The sequence below is a fragment of the Octodon degus genome, unplaced genomic scaffold (genome assembly GCF_000260255.1).
Source record: "Octodon degus isolate 3935 unplaced genomic scaffold, OctDeg1.0 scaffold00136, whole genome shotgun sequence".
NCBI lineage: Eukaryota > Metazoa > Chordata > Mammalia > Rodentia > Octodontidae > Octodon > Octodon degus.
Window position 1 is genome coordinate 4,189,923 of NW_004524712.1, and position 12,415 is coordinate 4,202,337.

Below are 12,415 nucleotides of genomic sequence, written 5' to 3' on the forward strand. Positions count from 1 at the left end.
TTTTTTTTTTTGGTGGAACCAGGGATTGAACTCAGGCCCTTGTGCTTGCCAGGCAAGCACTTGTTCTACTGAGCTATCTCCCTGGCCCCTATTTTAGTTTATGTTGAGCCCCTTTACTGTTTTACAGCATTGTCCCTTTCCCCCATCATTTGCTAGGTGAGTGACCCAAGATAACTCAATCATCCTCTTTGGGTTGGAATAAACCAAACAAAACCCTCTATTTTCAATATGATTCATAAATGCTTTTCTACATGAAGTTCTTCCTAATGGAATAAATGGAGCTATTATTAGAAGTATTCTTAACAAATTTCATAAAAATCAGTGAAAAACAGAATACAACTGAAGATTCAAATGAATGAAACAAACTTGAAATATAATTTAGTTTATCTATTCTCTTTGTGTGTTGGTAAAAATTACAAAAGCAATATTAATAATCACCATTCTTTTGAATTATTTCTTAGAACTGATACAACATGTGTTCTTCAGTTGTTTACCTAGATTAAGGATATTTAAATCATCCCACTCTGCACAGATTAAAGCCCAGTGCCATTTTCTATACCCATAATTTTCATTTATCTCTCCAAATAATATTTGTGGAGCATATAATTTGTATTAGAATTCTACTAGATTTTGTGATTGTGATAATTGCCAAAACAGAAATATATCTGTCTACAAGGAACTTCTCTTCTATTGGAGGAAGGCAGAAAAATATACAAATAGATGGTGCGGCATGCCAAGAAGAAAAATAAGACAGGACAGTGAGTAGGATTTGTCTGCTACAGAAAACAAAGACATTGGAGATTTAGCTAAATAATGTCAAAAAAAAAAGATAAAATAAGTGTGAGAGAGAACAAGTATGAGTGCAAGGTGAGGAAGCTCTTTCCTGACAGAGTGACAGCAAGGGCAGTAAGACCCAGGTATCAGGTGAATGGCTCCTAAAGGTCAAGGAGACTCTCTTTGGCTGGGACAGAGGAAACCAGGGGCAGTGGAATGACTGCCAGAGTTTAGATCTTGAACGTCCTCAAAGGTCCACATGCTCAAAGCTTGATCTTCATCCCACAGCACTGTGGAGAGGTGGTGGAACATTTATGGGTTGGGAAGACATGGCTAGAAGTAAGGTCCCTGCAGGGGATGGGGCACTTCAGGTTGATAGGAGGACCCAGCCCCCCTCTTTCTTTCTTTGCCTTCCCTCCTCTGTGGGAGACCAGTTTCATCTGCCACTTGCTCCCGCCATGACATCCTATCTCCACAACAGGTCCAAAGCACTGAAACAAGCATGAATCAAAAACCTCTGAAACAGAGAAGGGAGGCATTGCACTTCGATCTTGGAGGCTAAGTTAAGGACTTTTATATTTTATGAGTGGTGTCAACTTAGCTGATCAAAAGGGGCATTCTCATATCTGGAGGAATTTAGTCCGTGGGGTAAAGAGCTGAAGTTGGGTACTCTTCTCAGTGTTTAGGCAAAGTACTCAGCATCCACAATTCAAGGGAAGGAACAGTTTATTGGGCCACCCAGTTTGTAGAGGTTTCAATCCATAGATAGCTGGCTCCAAGGCAGGGTGTGACCTCGCAAAAGGGTATGACTGAACTCAAGAACTCTTCATGAGATGGCAGGCAGGAAGCAAGGAGAGATCAAAGGAGAAGGGGTGGAAAGAACCTTCCAGACCACAGCCCACGACCACCTCCTCCAACCACAACCAAGCCTCACCTCTGAATTATAACCTCATCAGTGGGTCCAATTCTCTACCCAAAACCCCTCCTATGAGCACAGAAAACATCTCCGTGTAAAGCATAGCAGTAAGATAAACATGCAATTTATCATCCAATTCATGGCATTGTTGAGAGTGAAACAGCACACAACTTATTTATGAGGAGAAACATACGACATTGTCCTGGGCAAAGCAGAATGCATGCTTATACTGCAGAGGAGAGACTGGTGGGCTCCAGTGGTTCACTGGGGAGCTGATGGTGACACAACATGCTCCCTGCTTATACCACATGTCTTTGCTTTGCCTCTCAGGCAATATTCTTCCCCTTCGTTCACCTTGCCCTCTGCCCCAGGAAATTGCCATCTAAGGAAATCTTCAGAGCACACCTGTGTCTAACAGTGCCATGGTAGAACACCATCTGGAGGTGGAAGGAGTGTGTGCTCCTGTGACTCATTCCTTAAAGGTCACCAAGAATAGCAGCATCCTTTCAGACAAGATCACTTCTATCCCATGCAGCCTGCTTCCATGAGTTTAGGGACTGCTAGCTCTGTCCTTCCCTGATCCTTTAGGCCTGGAGCTAGCACCAGGTGCCATTGCCAGCCAAGGGTTCCTATGCCTTTCCTTGGGTTCCCTGGCACTGCACCTTATTGTTTTTCTTTAAATATGCCTTCTTGAATCACCCTACTTTGACTACCAATCTGCTCTTGTAGAAGAATACCTGGCAGCCTATCCATCCCTCGGTAGCACCAGGTATGAATTGCCTCAAAGCCTGCCAACCAAGCGGGACTGCAGGTCTACACGCCTTGGAATGGCCTCCATAAATCACCATGCATATTAAAAGAAAAAGCAAAGATTCCTCTAACACATTTAAACTCAAGAATTCATTAAGCAGCCCTTGAAAGGAGGTGTCTAAGACAAATCTTAAACTATAATTTTTTTCAATGTCAGCCTGAAAGGACTGTTTTATATTTCAAAATAGGTTACCAGATGCCTCTGTAATGAGGAGAGTCCCAGCGAAGGCAGCTCCAGATTGCATCTTTGCCTCTCACAGAGGTTTCTTTATTTGCACCCATGGAAAGTGTTTCACCTCGAGAATGTGGCAAAGAGGAGCATAGCTGGGTGATGCTGAAGCTCTGTGATGTTGAGTGAAGAGAACAAAATCAGAAGGATGTAAATCAGAAAGAGTTACTGACAGCCAGGGTGAATGAAAAGCGAGCTTGGTACTAATTGAAAGGCAAAATAGTTTTATAGGAAGGCCCTGGGTCACAGGGATGTTGTGCATTTATTTCAATGGCCTTGGGAGACTGAGTTTCCAGCAACTGTGTCTTGGTCCTCAATATGTCCGGAAGGGAGAGGGTCAAGGCAGGGTGAGGAAGTCATTACAAACAATAAGAGCTCTAACCCAGCAGACATCGACGTCTTAGTCTTTTGTTTATCTGGTACAGGGTCTCATTACGAAGCCCCGACTTGTAGTGTTCCTCCTTTCAGTGATGGGATTCTGGGCATGCACTGCCATGCCCAGTTTCGGTTGCTGGCATGACATAAGTACCAGGGATCGAACCCGAGCCCTTATGCTTGCCAGGTAGGTGCTTAGAATACTGAACCACCTCCCTGGCCCCCAGTAGACAGCTTAATCAGGACATTGTTTTCTAAATCTCCATACTCTAGGCACTTAGCATAGTACTTAATAATGTCTTGGAAATTGATATGTATTTATCAGATAATGAGCAACAAAGGCAATGGATGGAGTAAGTATACTCTCCCTGATCCTTATGAATTAAAAGTGAATTAAATTAGCAAAAACTATTAGGGCAACAGGGAAGGCCAAATAGCTCAATGGATTAAAATGCCTTCTTAGGTAGATGCAATGGCTGGGGTTCGATCCCCAAAGTGCTGTGCCAGCCCTGCCCACAGGGTGCACTGAGACAGCGATGGAGACTGGGTGTGATGCCGTGGGCCTGTAATCCCAGCTTTTTGGGAGGCTGAAAACAGGAGGATCCCTATGAGTCCAATCTACATAGTGAGACCCTGTAGACTCTGTAGACCCTTACTAAAGAATACAAAAAAAAAATTTTTAGGAAAACAAACTACCGACTATGGTGTACCTTAAATAAAATGGTTATTTGTCTAATAAATTTTCTATTCAACCTGGTATTTTGATTTGCTCATTCTAGTACTGAGTCATGGTATGCTGTTTTCATTACGACAATATAATTTTGTCAACATAAAATGATGAATGTATACATTTTTATTAATTAGGATAAAAATAATTGGATTACTTGCCAGGGGTGGCTAATAACATTCTAAAGGTGACAAACATACTCAAGACTAGAGAGAGCAGAACAAATGGGCAGGTAGTGAGGGGCAAGCCCTGTCCAGGCTCAGGAATTCATAGGCAGAAGAACAGCAGGGTCTCAAGAGGAAATAGGTGCCTTGGTTCTTAATCTATGGATTTGATCAAAGGCTCTGAAGCTCTGATTATAGAGAGCCCCAAGTTTACTCCCACTCATTTACCTTTTAGGATACATGAAAGTAACTGAATTACTTTTCTTACCTGCATTGCTGTTTGAGCCACCTCTCATTTCAAAGTTCAGGAAACAGATGGATAAGTGGGAAGGCTTTCTTTCCTCAGGTCATAACCTACATGTAAGACAAAGCTTAGGTCATTCTCATTATGCTCCTTTCTCTATGGAATGAGAAAAACAAGGAACATACATGGTTCATCCTATCGTCTTACTACTTGATTAATTGGCTTAATTTTCTCCAAATAAGATTAGAGGGAACAAGAAGATCTCCTTTTCCCACAAATAAGATATTCCCAGATCACAAAATGAGCAAATGGAAAATTCTCAACTACAATACAAGTTTCTCTCAAACTGTTACCCTCCTGTTTTCCAAAATCTTACCCAGGGATTATTGGTCTGATTGGAACATCCAAGGTTTCTAATTACACTGTAATTCTTGTATTACACATCAGTCATCTTAATGTATACAGATTATCTAGTAATTTAGGCTGCAAGTGTATTTTTGTACATATTAACTGACTATTTTAAGTGAAAGAGTTTCTTTGCTCCAATTATCTGAGTAATTTAAGCCCACAGAACAAATCTGAGCTTATACCCAATGTTAATGCTCAAATCATTTTCTTTCTGAGAGATAAAAATTTGAAAAGAACAGAAAAAGCATTAAATGAATATCCTTTTGCAGTCGTTTGAAGGTCTGTAATGAGAACAGGAAATACATAATTGAACACAGAGTAGTACAAGGTAAGTCATCAGTGTAATAAATTGAAACACACAGTTGTGCAAAGTAATAAACTGGAACATTTTTGTATGAGGTCAGGTGCACTGCTTTGAAGTTGGTCTGCAATTTGCCTTCGCTAGGACCGAGCTGTCTTATAATTCTACATGCTCATTGATCTGCAGTCATTTAATGAGGCAAAGGGCAACCAACAGGTGACACTGGGAGATTTGCGCAAGTACCCTCAGGGCTACAGATCAGCTAGAGCCTTGAACATGCAAAATTAGGTTTCTTTATTCAGTAGTTGATTATCAGACAGAGCTCAATTTACGCTGCAATGTCTTACTAGTATCTCAATATTATTGCTTGACTGTTGTTGCCTGTAAATGAAATTAAGAACACAAACCAGGAGTTTCTTGCCAATTGCTTCATTTTGAGTTTCTGGTCTCAGTTTTTTCAAGATTTATTAATGAAGATAAAAACTTTTCTAGAAGGTGAAAGTTCAACAGCACCCCAATCCTCACTCATTCTTCATCATAACACATTGTGTAGCATTGTGTAGATCACAAGTGAGTGGATGCCTTGGAGTTACCTGGGAATTCTGTCAGGGAAAAATTAACTCAAATCCCGTAAGTCATAATGTAGTTAAAATCTAGGGTGTGAAAAACTTCTGGCAGGTGTCTGAAAACAAGCAAATTCCAATTAGCTAGAGAATTCTTCCTCTAGATGTTTGATGAACTTGACTTCCAGCTGGGCTAGAACTACTACTAACGTTTCACTCCTTAATGACAGCCAGAGAGATTTTAAAATGTTTTATACACATTAATGAAGCCTTAGAACCTGTCTTTGAAGAAGACTTGAATGAGTGAGATTTGGCTTCCCAGCTACAGAAGGGGTACTTGTTAGGAACAATCTGCGGTGCTGATGCCTTTATTTGAGCTCTGTTCAGCTCATGTTGCGTGTGCTGTCTTAATTCATGGCATTCTTTTTCATGTCAACAAATGTCCCCAGGGAGGAGCACAGTTCTTGCTTGGCTTTGAGGGCTTGCCTCCATTGTTAATTAAATTATTCAACCATTTATTTGGAGCACCTACTGTGCATCCAGCCTGCACACACAGAACTCAAATTAAATATTTTTGAGTCCTTGAAATGGGTTCTGGAAAAAGGAGCGATGTTACAGGGGAGGAAAGGAGGGAAGGCAGAGACAACAGAAGCAGGACTGTGAGCTACTGCAGAGGGCACCAATGGGGAGGGGCTGGGCTTTTCAGATTCATTCAAATGTTCAACCTTAGGGTTCTTTCTATTAACATAGCCAGACATGAAGAACCTGCAATTGAGGAGAACTACAACAGACATGAGATACTGCTCACCTTACCAGTTACCTTAGGAAAGTTGTGTCCTCCAAACCCAAGCTGGCATTCAAAGTTATTTTGTACTGAAGCAAAATGTTACACCTGATTACAAATTAAACAGTGGATGTTTGATAACAATAAATCTAAAAGCGTCCAGAAATGCTCATTTTCTTGCTGTTAAGGACTAGTACTCTAAGAAGAATTCAGTGATGCAGGGTGAATGGCAATTATTACCCTCATTTGGGGGCATTTATCATTTTGAGATGTTGTATATATTAACTTGATCACCTCGTGACCTTTATAAAGGTTTAGTGAAGACAGAAGAAATAAGAATAATGAAAATGCAGAAGCTGAAGTTGAAACCAGAAACACTTGACACAGGGCCGGGAAGATGGCTCAGTAGAATAAGCGCTTCCCTGGCAGGCGCAAGGGCCTGAGTTCAATCCCCAGTTCCATAAAAAGCAAAACAAAACAAAAGAACAAAAACATCACTTGACTCAATTTGGTTAGGTTGACTATTAATGAGACCAAGATTGTGGAAAAGATCCAGTTCAACCACCTGACTCTACGAATTTTTCTGAGTCCAACATTTTCCAACAAAACCGGATACATCTTCAGATGTATTGAGAACAATCTATCTGCTGCCCAGTAAGACCTTGAATGTATGTGTATGCCTGGAGAGGATAGGAGTTAGCGTTATCTCTTAGGAATTAATATTAATCTCGACTATTGCCCAGTGACATAATTGTCATTGTCCTAGTACCCCAAGAAATTTTGTTTTTTCCCATCAAGCTACTTCTCCCACTCTTTCATGTATTTTTACCCTTAGCAGAGTTGGCTTTTATTTGATGCCCCATAATGAGGTGCCCACAGCTGAAAATAAAGGCCACAGTGGTATGATTCTATTCTAAAACATACAGAATAAAAAGTGGGCTGTCTAGAACAGACTGCCCTACCTTAGTCTTCTCATTATTTAATAGGAGATTCCTTATTTTAATTTGAAAGCTGGGTTATTTTCTATCCTTTCTTAGCACATTGGTCCTCTTATTAGTCCATTCAGCCATTCAATTAATGCTTATTGAGTGCCAGACACTGTGCTGGACAAGGGGATAAAATTGTGTGCAAAAGCCCAAATAAAATCACTGCTCTAATGAAACTTCCAATCTATTGGTAAAGATAGACTTAATTAAGTGATCATTAAATCTAAACTTTTTTGTGAGAAGTGCCTCAAAGAAAGAGCACGTAGTGCCTGAACATTGGTAAGTGCGATTTTCCTGCAGCTAGGATTAAGTCTTTTGATTTTAAAACATGAGTTTGTGATTATTCCTACTGTTGTAAAATATATATATATATATTTCTTGTGCTTTTGTAGGTCAGCACGGTGTTTTTCTATTGTTCCTCTGGTGGCCTCCAGAACTCAGAAGACCCTGAGTGTCTGATGGTCATACGGGACAGCAGTATCCATAAAATATCTTCCAGAAAGACCTGATCTCTCACATAGCTCAGAGGAATTATTTACTCAACCTGGCTCCTTGCACAATTTTCTTGGTGTCTATGTACATTTTCCTTATCTGTGCAACGGGCCATCCTTATAGTATGTCTTGCCATTGTCCCTGTAAACTTTGTGAACTGTGATGTGGGATACCGAAATAAGATAACACCATCGTAACCTTCTTTTGTGATGGAGATTTTGGCAACAATGAGAAGAGCTGAAGTGAGCACACATAAATATTCCTCACCCTTTTTCCTTTTATGTCCTTTGAGTCAAGCTAGGAACTAGTAAAGCCACAGGAATGAGCTCTCCATTCTCACCCAGGCAGACCTTGTCACAGCATGAGCTTGCTTAGCTTATGGTGACCATAAATTTCCTCCACCAAAAATCAGGATGCATAGTCTAACAGGCGCTTTTTTCCCTACTGATTTATGACTTTATTTCTATGCAGATTTTTAATACTTACACTACTTTGACATGCAACTGTAATGTTTCAACTTTAAACCAAACAATAAAATAAAATCAGATCATATATTCTAAGAAATGTGAAAAATGGCATTAGCTTTCCCTTTTGCTTGCTTGTGAACAACAGCTACAGATCGGAGTCTCTTCTAGTTGTATTGGCTTTCAATGCAAAATGAATAAATCTGTCCCCACAGGTCATCCCCTGAAAGGATGATCATCTACATTCTAAGGAATTTATCTACCTCAGCTGTGATTTAGCGACAAACCCTTCCTAGGATTTCCCCTGTCTTGGCTGCTAACACATCTCTCTGGATTTATGATGCTACCCAATAGTGGAATTTGTGAGTTCAAACCATGTTGCTGGCACCAACCTGGGGAAGCCACATTTGTCACAGCAGTGCTTGAGCTTATTTGCATCACATTTTTTTTTTACTAAGTGTACCTTTAAAGCCAACTATTCTTAACTATGGGCTGCTAAGCAAAATGCCTTCCAGTTCTATTAGCCACAAAAAATTCTGCCTTTAAAAATCAAGAGACCAGAAACTAACCTGGCCCAGCTCTTGACCAGACCACTACTTCCTGTCTGTCTGAATCATGACATTCAACCCTAGAAGGTGGGAGACTTGTAGTCATTTTAACAAGATCATATAAAAGGAAAATAGATGATGGATCTCAGAATATGAGGGGTCAAGGAATATTCCAGGAAGAGTAGCTCCAAGTTCATGCTAGGGAAATGGATCTTTTTCTGATACCAATATCAGAATATTTATGACTTGTAAGAGATCAAACAGTTTGACCTAATGATTAGGCAGAATGGATCAAAGGCAGAATCAGGCTTGAGAAACATCAAGTCGGTAAGATCAGGGCTGTAGGGCCTTGAGGATGGAGAAGCAAGGAAAAGACAAAGCATCAGCCTTGCTATGATCTTAGTGGTACTTCAGCAATGTCTGTGTCTCCCAGAATGACACTGAGCCATTCTTCTTCTCTGAAGTGCTGTTAGTAAGATAACACTAAATTCTAACTCACTTCAAAGGCCATGTGCAAAATAAATAATATCTTGTGCCTGATATGATACCTTAAAAGAGAATGGAAGTTCCTCAGGTGGTAAAAGATTTTCTATGCATTTGGGATATTTTGTTCTTTTTATTTGTTTGTTTTCCTCTTTTTTATTGGAAACAGTGACCGACATCAGTAAATTCAATTTTACTTCAGCCTCACATAATGTGCCACATTTCTGTAGAGCTGGTAGCTCCGTGGGTGGGGGTGGCTATGAAGTCATGTGACACCATCAGTGGCCTCATTCCCTTTGAGATGCATTGCCACACTGCTCTTATGCAATCCTTGTTTTGCTCTCATGCCCTCCCCCACCTCTCTGTTACGGGCTGTTTAGTACACAGCGACCTCCTCCCTTCTGAATTCACAGCTCATCTTGAGACTCTCTACTTCATCTCATGCACCCAAGATGGCTCTCCCATCCTAAAGACTTTGCTGTTCATTAGCATTGAACTGTTTTTTCATTTAATACTTTCTCAAAACTAAGATGCTAAGTTGAAGGAAGACATTCCACGTAATGCATATTAAACGTGAGCAGTTTGAGGCAGAGAATTTGTCAGATGGATACATTTGAACGAATTTTTAAAAATCCAATGACCTAATTTTATAACTTTGAATAAGCCTACACTAGGTAGGCTGTTCTGATGTACTGGGTGCACAAGAGTATAGCTACTTGCTGAAAACCTCTGTTCAGATGCCTTGTCAGGTCAATTGGCCTGATTGGATTTGGTGGGCAGGACTGAGTGGATATAGAGGGCCACATTTGGGTAAGGACACCCAAAGAACCAGGCCATACAGAAAGGACTGTTCCAGACATGTTATCAATGATCAGAACGAGTACGGAGAAGGTTAGAAGGGTGCAGGGAGGCCGATCAGTGAGTGCTGAGAGTCCAGGTCACATGCAGAGAAAGTAAATGTGAGATAGACAGGAAAGTTGGCAGTGAAGAGAGTCAGAAAGAAGCGTGAAAAGTAGAGTGCTTGTGACACCAGGGTAGAGAACAAGGGAAGCAAAGTGCTCAGAACTCAACCCAGAAGTTCTGGGGATGTTTCTTTCCTGGTGCTTACAATTTGAGCTAGAACAAGTGATAGATACTGCCTTAAACATCCTCCTGGTCAATACTGCCTTTTTCCCCCCACCGGTTTGCAAATTTGCATAGCTACTCCAAGGTTATAATGAGATAAGGTGACTCTGTTACGAATAGTTCCTAGCTAGGAACCTTTTAGAGAAGAATGCTGCTGAGGATCCTATTTGATGCCTTGCTGTGTTCATTGACCTCAGTGTTCAGGAAAATGTGGTCAGCTGGTTGGCCTGCAAAGCAGGGCTCAGATCTAGAAGGAAGGCCCAGGCTGTGGGCTTTTGTGCACTGAAGAAATTGCATTTTCACACTATAAAAAAAAAATGGATCACCATGGAACTGGTTTATCTAATCTGCATGAAACTGAAATAGCAGCAATTTGGAGGGGTTTTCATGCATTAGATTTTGCTCAATGAATATCAAAGGGAGGAAAGGCTGGAAGGAGAAAGGAGGACGAAATAGTCACTATCATTTGTAACCTTTGTAGGAGAATGAATCTCTGCACTTTCTCTTCTAGAAAAGTAATTGTTATTTTCTTCCCATTTTCTGCAATAAAAAGGCTGAAATCACATCTCCTGGTGTCCACCTACTTGAATATTCTTGTGCTAAGTTGGATAAAAAGTTTATCGTGGGTCTTCAGCATTTATACAGACTCTCTCTCTCTCTCTCTTTCTCTCTCTCTCTCTCTCTCTCTCTCTCTCTCTCTCTCTCTCTCTCCTTTCTCTCTTTCTCTCTGGCACTCTCACTCTTGTTTGTGCTCTGTAACATTCTGCAAGTATTGAGCTTGTAGGAATCCCAAGAACTCTCTTATTTCTCCATTTATAGGACTGAAGATAGTGAGCTTATGTTTTTACAGGTATGCCATACCTGGATTTGTTTTTATTCTTTTAGACTAACTCCAGTAAAAGCCATAGTTCTCTAATGCAGTAGGCTCTACTGAGACTTCAAACTTAGCTGAGATGCATAAATGACCCCTTGAAGTGTAGCCAGAAATGGCTCTTGTCTTGGTCACTTCAACCAGCAGTGCCCAGAACAAAGTTGCTAGCAGTGAGTGAATTTTATAGCTCTCTTCTTCCTTCCCCAGAAGAGATGGATACAGCTGAGTCATTCAGTAACTCATCTCCCCTCCAGGAGTGGGCAATCATGGCTTTTAAGTGCAAGTGTGCATTTAATTGTAAGTTAACTTTGAATTCATCATAGCATGTCATCCTTTCAATAAGTTGAGCAGTTACTACAAGTCCCATTACTATAGGTGAGTACCTGGAGACTGAATGATTGCAGCAATGCCCAGCGTGCTAGTGGAGTGTGGGTAGGCATCAGTTTTGGACCTGAGTGAGCCTCTGGCTCCTTGACTCTCGCCTGATGCCTTTGCATCACAGCTGTGGGCTCCACCAGGCATGCAGACTACATTTTCCGATGCAAATAGGACACTGGGTTACATGCTGAGAGCCAGATTTAAAAAGTCACTACACAGATGTTATATGACTGATCTTCAGCAGGAACAGTGCATTTTTTTGTCTTTGTTAAAATGAGGGGATTCTTAGAGTATTTTATATTCTTTATGCAAATAGTGGATTTTTAGGGTTACAAGAAAGTATGAATAAGGGCTTGAAATTGGAAAGAAATCAAGGAATGAAAGCATTTATTAAACACCTTCCCCAAGATCTGTACAGCGTAGTGCTTTTAATAGATGTCCACTCAGTCCAGTGTTAGGTAGTTCCTTTCACTTCTCTAGTTCTTCTGTCTATAGAGTTAAGATAATTTGTTCAAAGTCATAGAGCACTTAAAATGGGTTGATGCACATGAAGTATTTACAAAAGAACCCAGAACTTATTAAATATTTATTGTTATCACATGAAGAGAATGAAATTCTGAATTTTAAATACTTGGACAGGATTACACAGCTAATTATGAACAAGGACTGAATCTCACATCCAAGTGTGGGGACTAGGAAGAATTCATATGATATATCTGAAATATTTTCAAGTCTTTACCTAGAAAAGCTTTAAATTTTTCCAGGAGGCATTC